Raw genomic sequence first — 13,523 nt, 5'->3', positions numbered from 1 at the left:
ACTTGCACAATATTATGTTTTAAAAGAATCATTGAGACAAAATGCATGAAGGCCTTACCGCCGGAATTTTGGCCATTGTTTCCCTGGTCTGAAGCCATGTCTCTGCTTCCAGAATGAAATCAACCAGAAATTAAATGTGATTTCGTGACGTATTTATACATGCGTCCTTAGTTTGCGGCCGCATCATTGATTGTGCGTCCCTATGATTCATCCTTAATTTGTGCGGGAAAATAAACACTATTTATGGCTTGGGTGTGTGTGGAGTCGAGGTTGCGTTGTTGGATTGTTGGCGGTTAAGTTGGTTGGATTTGGTTGTTTGCGGTTGGAGGATTTGGCGGTGTTTGTATTTTTTTTGGTTTGCTACAGTTGTTTTGGTTTTCCGTTCGCATTTTTTTGTTTTATTTTTTGCCATCGTTTCCTGATTTGGTAAGTTTTGTGCAGTCTAATTTGTGGCCAATTGGTGTCTACTTCTGGTTTTTTGTTAGATATTTTTTTTTTAACACTAATTTCATCTATTTTAGTTTGTTTTGGCTTTCGGACCCAAAGACCTTTTTGAGGGAAATCTTATATATTCGATTTTGGTAAGTCCATTATTTTTCTTGCATTTGCGAACTAATTAACGCATTTTTGACTGTTGGTGTAGTGACTTGCATTTGCGAACTAATTAACGCATTTTTGACTGTTGGTGTAGTGACTTGCATTTGCGAACTAATTAACGCATTTTTGACTGTTGGTGTAGTGACTTGCATTTGCGAAATAATTAACGCATTTTTGACTGTTGGTGTAGTGACTTGCATTTGCGAAATAATTAACACATTTTTGACTGTTGGTGTAGTGACTTGCATTTGCGAAATAATTAACGCATTTTTCGAGGCTTATTCATCATGTAAACCAGTTTTGCTTTTCCCTTTTCCATTTTTGGGGTCCATTTGACCCCTATTTGACGTACGGTGTGCAATGTCGTTTTCATCGATGGCCAAATGTGTGTTTCGCCTATTTTATGTGTTGGCTTGCACCAATTTGACAAACATAAAATCACCCTCTAAATTTTTGATGTCTCATTTTTGGCTTTTTTACAGTTTATACGTATCATGACAATACCCCGGCATGTAAGCAGCTATGGATGGTATCATAAAGCTAAGTTGTTTTATGTTACTTTTGGGGTGGCTCAAAAGCCTTACATTGTAAACTTTGAATTTCAGGTAGATCTGGGGTGAATTGTTCTGGCCCTGCTCCCGGAAGACGACCAACCTCAAACTCGTCCCAGGCGTAGGCATCGTAGGCATGCAAGGCCCCAGATATTTCGAACACGTGTCACCCTTTTTGGAATGCCCGATGATGAGGTTTTAAGACGCTACCGTCTACCTCCCAAAATCATCATAGACACTCTCTCATTAATAGAAAGTGATCTTGAGCGGCAAATTGACAGTCCAACAGCAATACCATCACTGACGCAATTTATGGCGGTGTTACATTTCTGTGCCTCAGGATCGTTTCAAACAACGGTGGGAATAGTGGCGGGCATCTCCCAATCCTCCTTTTCCCGGATCCTGAGGGCAGTGATGGAGGCACTTTTCAAGCACCTCCATCATTTTATTAAAATGCCTTTGGATATGGGTGCCCTTAGTGTGGCCAAGGCCAATTTTTACCAAATAGCTGGCTTCCCACACATCATAGGGGTTGTGGATGGTACTCACATACCACTTCAGCCTCCAGCACGGCTGGAGGCAATATTTAGAAACCGTAAACACTATCACTCCCTGAATGTAATGGTGGTATGTGATGCCTCCCTCCAGATCCTGTCCCTGAATGCTAAATTACCAGGAAGTGCTCATGACTCCTTCATCATCCGGCAATCAGGGATATGGCAGAAATTAACCAACCTACAAGCTGGTGATGTGTGGCTTCTGGGTAAGTGGAGACCTTTAGTACATAACAATGTTAAGCTTGATACACAGTGTTCCTGATGTTGTCTATTTTTTTTCACAGGAGACAGTGGATACCCTTGCATGTCCTGGCTGCTCACTCCTTATTTGGCTCCCACACCAGGGCCACAAAGTGCGTATAATTCTGCACTTACAGCCACCAGGCAAGTGGTGGAGCGCTGTATCGGCCTTTTAAAAGGCCGATTCAGATGCCTCCACCGCTCTGGTGGCGAGCTCATGTATGTGCCGGATATGGTGTCTAAAATTGTGGTCCTGTGTGGGATATTTCACAACATTGCCATAAGGAGTGGTGTCCCAATGCAGCCAGAGGATGCCTTACCTGAGGATGGCCCCCCCGAGGTTGGTCGGAGGTCAGTATGTGGGGGAGCCATACGCGATGATGTTGTGGCCAGATTTTTTAGGTAAGTTGTAACAAAACTACAGTGTTTATACCTAATGTGTTTGTGTTTGTTTGCGAACATCTAATTTTGTGGTTTTTTTCTCACCATCTTCTGTTTGTTCACATAATCTTTGGCACTCCAACGCTCACTACTTCCTGCTACCCTTACCAAACCTGGATCTGGTCCTTTTGGGCATATATTCTGGAACCCATATCGCAACGCCATGTTTGTGGAATCATGTTGGCATGGTCCTTCGTCAACCAGTTCTTGATTTTTTGTTTTTATTTAATTATTTCTTGGTATGTGTTGTATTTGAATTTATCACTGTGTTCTTTTTTTGGGAGTGACCACTTTGTTTTCTCTGTTATGTTGTGAATAAATGTTTGGAGAGTGAAATGGTCTTCCTTTTTTGGGACGTTAACAGCAAGTGTAACCAGTTTAACACAAGTTACATTTGACTAAGGGGTAATCCAGTACTGACGCCAGTTGAGCTAAACTGAAATATGTTTTCAGCTTCCCAACCCACACCAAAAGGAAGCCTGGCCCAACCTTGGGATTTGTAAGATTGGCCTAAGCAGCTTGCGCACCAACTAGGAACCTGTAAAATGTAGAAATATGTAATTGACACTACACCCAAAAAGGGAAATGACATTGTTACTGTTATGTGTTTGTTGTGTCTGTTTGACATACAAAGACAAAACACAATCTAACTTTTAAAAAAGGGAAATCCTTGCAGGAACAGTCTACTTATGTCAGGCTAAACTATCTTGGTTTTGGATTTAAAAAATGAGCCAGAACGTATATTTGTATTAAAAATTTATTTTGAAAAGTTAACAAAAATAAAAAAACTACTGGCGAAGGAGGCCAGACAGCCGGTCGAGGGCCACAAGAATGCCAATTACATGTTGGCGCATCTGGCCAACACAATCCGCCACCTCTTGCCGACGCCTCTGTTCCTCTGTGGGTGAGAAAAGTGTGTGGGTTAATACAACAATAGGGAATCCACATTAAAAAAACAAAAACACAACAAAATCACTCCTAAACCTAAAAAAAAATAAAAAAAGGGGGTGCTGCCAAAAATACAAGGCCTATGTACAAATTCCCACAGGTGTGATATGTGTATGTTGAAATCACCAGGAAGAGGTAAAGGCAAACTGCGAAATCACCAAAAGTCAAGCCACAAAAACACGAAGAAAGGCACGACACATGATTACATACAAACAGTTTGTGCTTTAAAAAAAAACAAAATAAAAACATACCGGGAGCCAAAACGGGAGCTCCGGAAATGCCTCCATGATCCTCCTCGGAGGATCCGTCATTCCCCAAAGAATGGGGAGGAGTTATGATGGACTCCGGGGAGGGGGTAATTGGAAGAGGGGTGGGTGGAGGAGAGGGGGAAGTGGGACGGAGGGGAAGGAGGCCCGACATTTCCGGGAGAGGGTCTGGGAAGGATGGGGAGGAGTGGGGAATAGGGGAAAGATTTGGGGTGGAGTGTTGGCTGGGGGTTGGGGATAGTGGCCGGGAACGCCGTCTGGACGGACGGTGACGGCGGAGTCTTGGCTGTCCCCCTAAAATATGTCAAAGAAATTGCGGTTAGTTTATGGACAAATCCGGGGACCAAAACTAAAAAAAAAACACAACCCAAAAAATAAGCCAAATAGGAGTAGAATGAATAAATCAGAAATAGAGGGAAAACATGCACACGCAGATATGAGTACAAATAATAAATAGGACAGACAGGAAAACATGCACACGCAGATATGAGTACAAATAATAAATAGGACAGACAGGAAAACATGCACACGCAGATATGAGTACAAATAATAAATAGGACAGACAGGAAAACATGCACACGCAGATATGAGTACAAATAATAAATAGGACAGACAGGAAAACATGCACACGCAGTTTGCCCCACAAACACAAACATTAAAACCACAATACATAACACTTACTTTCCAGGATCTGCATGCGAAAGCATGCCAGCAAGCGGGGCGTTCGCCGTTGCAGGTCGGACCACCTGCGCTCCAGCTGCCCGATGTTGCGGCGTGAGCCGAAGGACCGCAGGCGGGACCGTGCCTCCGCATACGCGGAGCGCTTCTGCCGGTTGGTGATGGGTGGAGGCTGGCTGGTGATCCGGCGATCCATGACCTCCGTAAGCACCAGCAGCTCGCGCCTGGTGAATGCGGAGGCTCTCATGATGGCAATGGAGTTTTTCTTAAAAATCATTTTTGATAAAGTGTGTAAAAATTTTCTGATTGGCTAATGTATTTTGGAAATTAACAGGAGCAATTTTATTGGTTAGTGTATGAGTCATGTGTTCGACAGGGCCAGAAATCTCTGGAGAGTTATGATAGGCTTGATGCAGTGACATGAGTAAGCAAATTTAAATAAAGAAATGAACCCAGGGAAATATGCGGGGATCCACAGCAATAGAACAATTGTTTAATTGTGGTTCACATGTTTTTTGAACAATAAAAGCGAATGTTTCATCCGTACGTATTCTGCGGGTAAACACAAACACGGACAAGAGTAAAGTTTCTTGCATTGTGTTGAAAAAAAACAAACAATTAAGCTAATTGATACATTGATTGGCATGATACGATTGATGGAGGTAGGCAGAATAAACGAGCAGGTAATCGACATCTGACAAGGCCACTTCCTGTTTATACTTGTGCGTGCGTTCCTTTCAAGCCATTTCGGGGATGTACGCTCGCTATTTCATACGCTCGTTAGTTAGAGGAGGGGTCGTCAGAGTTTAGGGAGGAATTTTAGATGGAATTTTAGATGCGAACGAAAATACGAGCGAGCCATTGAATTTAAATATTTTTGTACGTACGCCTAACGTACGTGCGCCCGCTTGCGAGTGGGTCTGAATCAGGGCCATTATTTCTTATCTGTAGTGCAAGTAATCATCAGACCTATATACCCTTTACTAGGGTTATTTACAGTCTTTAAGGATCAGAAAAGTATCCTCCATCTCCTATTCACTCAGAACAGCATTAATCACATTCATCATCACAGAGGGAGTGGAGTTGTCAGGTTTTTATGCACCTTGGGTTACATATAAAAAGTTGCCACTTTGGGATGTTCTGTCCAAAGATAATCATATTCCCTGTTGGATATAATGTTTTCATTCTTGGCCCTGTCAATGATTCTTTTGTAAATGTCCTTAAAAACATCTAAGGAGTTTAGGAAAATTTGCTGATAGCAGTGTCCATCCAGTAACTGTCTGTAGGCTGTCTTTTCATCTGTTACCCAAGGTGCATAAAAACCAGACAACTCCACCGGGCCACCCTATTGTTTCTGGTATAGGAAGCCTATCAGAAGGAGCAAGTAGATTCATTGGTATGCATTTAAGACACTTTGTATTGACACTTCCTTCATATATAAGGGATACTTCAGAAGTGCTTAAGAAGCTGCACAATGTGAAACTGGATGAAGGTCAACTTCTAGTGAGCCTAGATGTGGATGCACTATATACCAGCATTGACCACAACATAGGGATATGATCAGTGGAGTATTTCCTACAGTAAATATGGAAGGTCACAGTGATTTCCATGACTTTATTTTACAACTTCTACACTTTATTTTGAATTAAAACTTCACTTTCGATGATAAGTTTTGTCCAAACAAGAGGTATGGCTATGGAATTGGCCTGTGCTCCCACCTATGCCAACTTATAGTTAGGCTTGTGGGAAGGTGAATGTGGCTTTGTAGACCTGAACAAAAATTAATCCAGGCATGTAAATATGGGGTACCGGTACATAAATGACATCTTGGTGATCTGGGATGGTGATATGAATCTCCTACTGAAGTTTATCCAAGACCTGAATAACAACAACCTCAATCTCAAACTAACACATAACATCAGTGTCTCCTCTACATCCTTTCTAGACTTGAATATCTACAAAAATTTCATGGGACTACTGGAAACCGATTTATACAGAAAAAGCACAGAAAGAACCAGTGTACTTCACCAGACTAGCTCACATTTTCCCATACAGTTGAGAATGTCCCAAAAGGAGAATTCCTGCATCTACAGCTCAGTTGCTCCAATTCCAATACCTTTAAACATCAATGTGTGGCACTGACATCAAGATTAAGACAAAGAGGATACAGTCATAAGTGTATAAAGAGAGCAAGAACATCTATTCTAAAGACCAACAGGGAATCTCTCATCTTTGATACACCCGCAAGGAAAGTTGAAAATAAGGAAGAAACAATCAGATTTGTAAGGAATTTCTGCCATTAGTGGAGATATGTTAAGGATATTATCCAAAAACATTGGCATATCCTGCATCTGGACAAAGGCCTTACAAACTGTAAAGGAGATAGAGTATCCTTAAGCTGGAGATGATCCCCAAATCTCCAGGACCAATTAACCCAAAGCCACTTCAGATGCATTGCACCCAGACCCCCTACAGTGAAAGGATCATTCCCACGTGACACATGCAGGGCTTGCTTAGACATGACCAAGAAAAAGGAAGTTTTTGGACAAATACCGTAAGAAGATGCAGGACCAAGGGGGTGATTTATTGTATAACTTGTGAATGTAATGTCAAATGTGTGGGCATGAAGACTTGGATGCTTAAGAAACGCATTCTGGAACAGGTCGGGAATGTGAGAAACGCCACATCTTATCTTGCTAAATTCAAGCAGCTAACTGTAGTTGCAAAACATTTTCTCTATAAACAGAAAGGAGACCTGAAAAGCCTGGAAGCTTTCGGACTGGAAGAAATCTGCCTAAAGAATACAGGGGGTGACCTCACTAAAGAACTATTGAAATGAGAGAGTTTTTGGACCTTCAGACTGGGGGCTCTCGCACCAGGCGGACTAAATGAATTCATCAATTACAGCCCATTTCTATGATCTTACCACCTAACTGGCAAATACGTCTCACCACACTTATACTATTTATCAGCATTATGGCTTATGCTCTCATTCCTATTTATCTTGGTATATAGCTCTACTCAAATCACTATGATTTTATATGTAGTGAATCTCATGTAATTTTCTAGTCATTCTCTATTTCCTTCTTGGATAGATTTTTTTCTTTTTTTCTTTCTCCTGTCTGACCTAATCATGAATGGGCCTTTTTTAATTTTTTTGATCTTTTTGATGAATTTGGTTCCCATATGCACATACTTTGTGACCAATTGTGTACTATATGATTACCTTACCACATATACCCTGTTGATACCTAATTAAAACCTCTATGCAATCCTGCCTATAACCTCTATGGAATCCTGCCTCTAACCTCTAAACTATACATGACGCCAATAAGTGTTGTGAACAGTCACACACAGCAATAGATACTTTGAGAAATTAACTGTGGTTCCAAAGCACAAAAGTTATTATTTAGGCATAAATGAAAAAGGTACTTTAACGCACATGATCTAGACAATACGTGCAAAGGTTAAAATAACTATGGTACAATCGATACATATGCAGGCGCTCTGAATCCAGATTCCGGCATCAAAGATGAAACCTCCGTCACAGGAACAAGAATATGACTGACTAACTGGTTTCAGAGAGACTGGTTGTGTACCCGAACAGAGATAAGCAATACAATAGGCATGAGCTGGCATCATCACACTGGTTCTTCTTCTTGAGTCTTTTGTACCGGCACAGTTAATTGGTCCATTCATACTTGGGAAGTTCAGCCTCCCAGTGGCTCTTTGTGTATTTTTTCCCACCACATAACTAAGCAATGGACACTTCATACAATGCACATTCTATCACCTAACTCCCTATAATTCATATCTTGCAGATGCTTGTAGCGATATCCCCACCGATAGAACCGGAGATCGTCAAATAGACAGAGGATCAGAATGGCACCAAAAATGAAATGATCTGCTTATTATGTACTAAACCATAGATATCAAATAACATACATTTCACAGCATTGAAAATATAAATAAAACCTTGTGTAATAACCTTTATTATTGCGGAACCTTTTTATGTAATTATGTAATATGTGAGCATTAGGAATATGAGGAAAAGACGCTCATTAGCGTTGTGCGGGTATGTGTTCATGTAGTACACCATGGTACGTGTTATGGAAGGTCCTCTTTAGAATGGGCTTAGATGCATCAGGGTATGGTTTCTGGAAGGATTATTAAAGGTTTTCTTGTGCGTCAGAGTCACACAACGCTAAATAATAACATCGCCATATGTACTTATATTGTGAGTTGTAGCGAAAATGGCGTTGGGCGATCAGTCGCAAAATGGCGTCTTGTTTGCCATTCGCAAGATGGCTTTGTGCAGATTCCGATTGTAACAGATTCTGTCTTAGCCAATTATCTGGCTTCGACAACCCCTACTCTTGTACTTTTGTTTCTGCAGACTAGAACTATTATGACTATAAATTCTGCTATATATGAATATCATATACCTTTTACCCTAATATATGTATATGAATCTTTCCTTGTTAGGAATAATAACATAACTACTTTACATCTCCGTAATATGTATCTACTCAAAGATGGAAACAACCTTTATGTACCCTATGATGTATGACCTACCATTAATCCTATCTCACATGTGATCTTATTATAGAACCTACGATAAGTTTTCTGGGAATATAAGACATTTGGATATTTACTTTCCTGTCCATCCTGTGCACCCTCTGGGAAAATGGCCAGAATATTCCTTCATCTATGTAAGATCAGAGATCTAACAAGGTCAGCGGTTCCCTTATATATCAATACACATAGATGTGTTTAGACATATATACATATATGTATCATTGTCTCTCTAGTTGTGCTTCCCCTACACTTTCCCTACCATCGTTAATGTATTACTACCTACCCGTTCTCACTACAACCAGCTCCCTGGGTATATACAGCCGGACCTGGTGATTGACGTCTAGGACTGCCCCCTTTCTTTTACTATGCCAGATATGATTGGCTGAGATTACCCAGAAGTAATTTCCCAGCCATACCTCACTTTGGTGTGAACAAGCCCCGCCCTAGGCGAAACGTACGTCATCTTTTTGTTCCATCTGTAAGGTGACTTGCGAACTGTATTTGCATGATGGTATGGATGTTCCCAATTTTTTAGAATGTGATGTAAATAAAGATATACATTGTTTTATACACCTGGAGTCTGTGTTTCCCTATATGCATTCCTGGTTGGAGTGGAAGGGAAGGGAGAAGATTTAAAGATACCATTATGAGCATGGCGCATGTTTATTTATGTAAGCATGAAATATAAGCCATTATTGGAAATTACCTTTACACACTGAGGTGCCATTTCATTTCCATTTTCCTTTGAGAAAAAATACAAAGGTGTTGGTTGGAGACTACCTCCATTTGTTTTCTGGGAACCAATACTTGTAATGACTTTGAAAAGATTTTTGTCCTCATCAGTGTATATATCTTCTTTTTCCTATATATATCCACTTGTATTGGAGAGATACCATCAGTGGAAGAAAGAACAAACAACAACTAAATCTGTATGGAACAGCTTTTAGGTACAGTTGGAAACCCCTGTTTTTGATCATTAGGAACAAAACATTTCATCTAAATGATGGCAAGATGATTATTTTCTGTGTGTGACTTTGGACTCAGCATGTGACACTGTTATAATTATTCTTTCTATGTCACAATGTGCCTACTATGTTATATAATTGTTTTGCTTATTAATCACTAGCCTGGCATGGTCATATCTGATATGACCAGTCAGTAAAAGCTCAGTGGGTGGCTGCTGGAAGATGATCTTCTAATAGCCACCTATCTAAGAGGGACCTCCCGGTCCCTTCCGCACTTTTCAATAATCCCCTTGTCCCTCTTCTCCCTTCCCCAGCCCTGCTAGAGCCCGGTGGGAGGAAGCTCCACCCCTCACAGTATACACTGCCTTCAAAAGATTATATATATATATATAATCCAACACAAACGAGACGGCACTCAGAGATCGGTATGAAAAAAGATGCATATATTCAAACGTGCATGAGGGCATGCACGTTTGTATATATGCATCTTTTTTTATACCAATCTCTGATTGCTGTTTCGTTTGTGTTGGACTGTATGAGACTAGTTGGATGGGCACTGGAGGTTAGCTGTGACCATTCCGATTGAGTGCCGTCATATTGGGGAGATATATATCTATATAGATATATATATATAGATAGATATATAGTATATGTGTATATATACTGTGTATATATATATATATATATATATATATATGTGTGTCTGTGTGTGTGTGTGTGGGCATGTATATGTGTGTATGTATATATATATATATATATATATTATTATTATTATTATCATTTATTTATATGGCGCCACATGTGTTCCGCAGCACCTTACAAAGTACATAAACAAATTGTAGACAAGCGATTTACAGAACAATAAAATACAGGACCAGGACATGGATTATATATATTGCTACATTAGCGACCATATCACACAGATAAGCAGCAGAGCATAAGCAACCATGGCCCTGATTCAGACCCACTCGCGAGCGGCTGTCCGCTCGCAAGTGGGTCGATGTTCTGCACTGAGCATGCGCACGATGGAGGGAGCTCCGTCGTGCGCATGCGCCAGACGCGACGAGCGAAGGAAAGTCCTTCGCTCGTTGTGTCTGATCAAGGGGGGCGTGCTGTCGATGTTGATTGACAGCACGCCCCCTTTGGTGGGTGTGCTGGGGGCATGCCTCCCTGACGGGGGCGTTCCCACGGGAACGCCTCCCGTCAGAAGCCGGCCCACTGACATCACTAGTGATGTCAGTGGGTGTGATTTTGGCTCTGATAGAGCCAAAATCACTCCGGAGCTTGCGGTTGAAAACCTCAACCGCAGGCTCCAGCTCGCAGTCACGACCATCGCGGCCATCAAACTGCACGCTCGTATAGGCTGTGGGTGGTGACCCACAGCTATTCGAGCGTCCAGGAGGACGTTTCATTTTTATGGAGGGCGGCCCTCATTCAGAGCGTGCGCTCTGCTCAGAGCGTACGGCTCTGAATGAGGGCCCAAGTGTTAGGTGCCCTAGTGGTGAGTAAGAAGTAAATTACACTAAAGTAAGGAGAGGGTAGATGGCCCTGCTCGTGAGAGCTTACATTCTAAAAGGTGGGGGAAGACAAACTGGGTTGACACAGATGGGGTAGATGGGGAGGAAGGAGCATGTAGCAGGGAGTTAGAATGATAGCTGGAAGGCTTTGATGAAGTAGTGGGTCTAGAGAGCCCGTTTGAAGGATTGCAAAGAGGTGGAGAGTCTGATGGAGAGTGGGAGAGCGTTCCAGAGGTGGGGAGCAATGCGGGCAAAATCTTGGAGGTGGGAGCTGGAGGAAGTAATCAGCTGGCATGAAAGGCAGCATGCATTAGTTGAATGAAGAGAGTGGAGAGGAGCATGAAGGGAGATGAGATCAGAGATGTATATGGGAGAAGATTGGATGAGGGCTTTGTGAGCGAGCGTGAGAACCTTAAATTAGGTTCTAAAAGGGAAGGGGAGCCAGTGGAGGGCTTGTAGGAGAGGGGATGCAGATGTAGAGCATTTGGAGAGGAAGATAAGCCATGCAGCAGCATTAAGGATAGACTGGAGAGGAGAGAGATGGGATTTGGGGAGGCCAGATAGGAGGAGGTTACAGTAGTCCAATCTGGAGATGACCAGTGAGTGTATGAGTGTTTTAGTAGCATCCTGGGTGAGATAGGGTCTATTCTTAGAAATATTTTTGAGATGGAAACAACAGGACTGTGAGAGATTCTGGATATGTGGTTTGAAGGAGAGGGATGAGTCCAGGATAACTCCAAGACAGCGCACCTTGGGACTAGATGAGATAGTTATCCCATCAATTGTTAAAGAAAGAGTGGGAAGTGAGGTGATGTGGGAGAGTGGGAAAGCTCTGTCTTAGACATATTAATTTTACGAAATCGCTGGGACATCCAGGAAGAGATAGCAGAGAGACAGTTGGAGATACGAGTCAGAAGAGAGGGGGAGAGATTAGGGTAATAAAGGGTAGATGTGAGTATCATCAGCATAAAGATGATAATGGAGGTCAAAAGAGCTGATGAGTTCACCTAGAGAGGAAGTATAGAGGGAGAATAGGAGAGGACCAAGAATAGAACCTTGGGGAACACCTACTGTAAGAGGCTGTGGGGGGGAAGAGGAGTCATGAGAGGAAACTGAGAAAGATCGGTTAGAGAGGTAGGATGACAGCCAGGAGAGGGCAGTTTCATGTAGACCAAGGGAGTGAAGGATATGCAGCAGGAGAGGGTGGTCCACAGTGTCAAAAGCAGCAGAGAGATCAAGGAGAATGAGAAGAGAGTAGTGGCCTTGGGATTTGGCAGCAAGGTGGTCATTGCTGACTTTCGTGAGGGCTGTTTCAGTGGAGTGGAGAGAACGGAAGCCAGACTGAAAAGGGTATATATATATATATATACACATATACACACACAGTATATATATATATATATATATTGTGACACAGTCAGGGTAGGGGGTCCCTCTCCTGGGTAGAAGGACTCCTTTCTTACACACACCCACAGCAGCAGGGAAGCAGCACACCAGTCTGGATGCAAGTACAAGCAGGTCGGCGCCAGTCTTTATTGTACAATGTCAGAAATAACATAAAGAAAACATAAACATAAATCCTAGCCCTGTCGGGGCACTAACTTCACAGGTAGTTCCCTCACTACCAGAACCTGGCAGGGCCTAATGCCCTCACCAGCAACAAAGGCACAGCACAACACTCACAGTTAGGTTTTTCCAGTGTCTCTGAGCAAACTCCCTGTCTGCTCTCCCAGGTGAGACAATCAGCCCTAAACACACTAGGCTTATATTGGCCACTCTCAGGTGGAAACCCTAACAAGCCTGTTACACTGCAGACTTTCTCCTGGGGATTTAAAACACATAAGACAGGAATCTGGGATAAATGTCCCTGTCACAGACCACTTTACCAGTGATCCTATCACAATATATATATATATACACACACACAGTATATATATGCATGCATGTGTGTACTGTATAATTTGTATATATGTCTGTATATATATATATATATATATATACACACACACACACACACATATATAGATGGCAGCCCTCCAACCCATGTTAAGGAAACATCGGCTGCTGTGGTCTCAATCAATGTTACCATCGATGGTTTCTATCTATGGCCATCACTACTATATACTATAAAGATTGCCATTTTTATGGTATACAGTGTTTAAAAAAATATTTTTTTTTACAAAAT

Source organism: Taudactylus pleione, unplaced genomic scaffold (assembly GCF_031769625.1).
Source record: "Taudactylus pleione unplaced genomic scaffold, aTauple2 ptg001495l, whole genome shotgun sequence".
NCBI classification, from domain to species: Eukaryota; Metazoa; Chordata; class Amphibia; order Anura; family Myobatrachidae; genus Taudactylus; species Taudactylus pleione.
The sequence above is the reverse complement of the archived record's forward strand: the minus strand, read 5'-3'. Positions refer to the sequence as shown.